The sequence below is a fragment of the Grammomys surdaster genome, unplaced genomic scaffold (assembly GCF_004785775.1).
Source record: "Grammomys surdaster isolate TR1022 unplaced genomic scaffold, NIH_TR_1.0 242, whole genome shotgun sequence".
NCBI lineage: Eukaryota > Metazoa > Chordata > Mammalia > Rodentia > Muridae > Grammomys > Grammomys surdaster.
The window spans coordinates 770,014-771,867 of NW_021604687.1; positions in this window are offsets into that span (position 1 = coordinate 770,014).

Consider the following 1,854-nt stretch of genomic DNA (forward strand, 5'->3'; position numbering starts at 1 on the left):
AAGTTGTTTGTGGTCTCTGCTGAGCTGTTTTAATTTTTACCCTTACACAACAAACACACACACACATACACACACACACTTCTTTACTCAATAGGAAGAAAGTAGGCTGATTGAAGGCATTTTATTTTAAAAAGTCCAAAAAAAAAAAACCCACCAAATTCTTGGTACTCAGGAGACCAAGCCAGAGGATTCAGAGGTTGCCCCAAGTTTGAGGCCAACCTGATTTGCATAGCGAATTTTAGTCCCACTTGGGCTCTATAGTAAAGTCATGTCCATCTAAAGAGAAAGTCCCAAGACAACCAGAGCTGCACAGAGAAACCCTGTCTCAAAAAAAAAAAAAAAAAAAAAAACCCTACAAAAAACCCCAAAAACAAAAAACCAAAAGCAACCCAGCAAACAAAAGTATAGAAATGACCCAATACATACTGAAAAATTTAGAGTGATGGATTTTGTTTCAAAAATATAACTTAAAAATGCATCTAGGAGGCCGGGCGGTGGTGGCGCACGCCTTTAATCCCAGCACTTGGGAGGCAGAGGCAGGCGGATTTCTGAGTTCAAGGCCAGCCTGGTCTACAGAGTGAGTTCCAGGACAGCCCGGGCTATACAGAGAGACCCTGTCTCAGAAAAAAAAAAAAAAAAAGAAAGAAAAAAAGAGAGAAAAAAGAAAAGAAAAGAAAAAAAAAGGATTTAAAAAAAAATGCATCTAGGAGCTGGTGAGATGGTTCATTGTACAAAGGGGCTTTCTGCCAAGCCTGACAAGCAGTGCTCAATCTCCAGGACCCACGGTAGAAGGAGAGGATTCAGTTCTGCAAGTAATCTATGACCCACCACATGCAGGTGCACAGTGGCATACTTCTCCTTCCTGCACACAACATAAATGTAGTAAAATTATTTTAATGAGTGTATTTTAACCATGATCAACTCAAACACTGCCAATAAGATGCCAAGTACTCTGCTGGGCACGGTAAAGGAAATGTGACCACACTCATGTTTTCCTGTCAAAATGTGTTAATTGGAATTAGTTTCCGAACAGAAATAATATATACCAAGATGCTTAAAAATATACTGGACCTATAATTCAGTTATTCAGGGTAAAATCTGGTCAAAAGAAACAATTCACAGTGGTTTTCTACACTTGGTGCCTATGGCAACGTACTTTGAATGAATGGAAGGCTTCAAATAGCAAATGGAACAAGAAATCAGTCATTCAAAGATGGACTAATGAGGACCACTAAAGCTGGAATCGAGCTATAAAACCACAGGAAGATATGCTGTATGGTGAGTGAGGATACTTTAAATCTAGACAGAAAGATACAGTTATACCAAAGTGTAACACATGGCCAGGCTTCATATACAGGCCTGCAAGACCAGCTTCTTGAGTGGCAGAGGCAGGAAGAGCTCAAGTTCAAAGCCTGCCTGGGTTACAGAGCAATACCTTGTCTCAAAAGAATGAGCAGGGAGGCGGGAATGGGTGTGGCTCAGTGGTAGGGGGCTTGCCAAGCATGCAGGAGTCCAGGCCTAGGTCCAGTGCCTAGTATTAAAGAAACAAAACAAAAATGCAATCCAAATCCAATGGGATTATGGGAGGCTTGGTTTCGTTTGATTGTTCCTGTTTTTGATGCGTGTATTCTATATGTTTTGAAGTTTTCTTAGTTTTAGAATTTAAAAAAAAGGTTTATTTCATGTCAAACATATTTCAAAAATAAAGATGTTTTCTTGTCAATTAAGTGTATTTAATACACTTTTGAAATTGACATCCTAAGTCCAGCTGTGAGAAGACTGAGGCAGGAAAATCAAAAGTTCAAAGCCAGTGTGGGCTACGGAGCAAGGCCCTGCCTTACAAACCAATCAGTA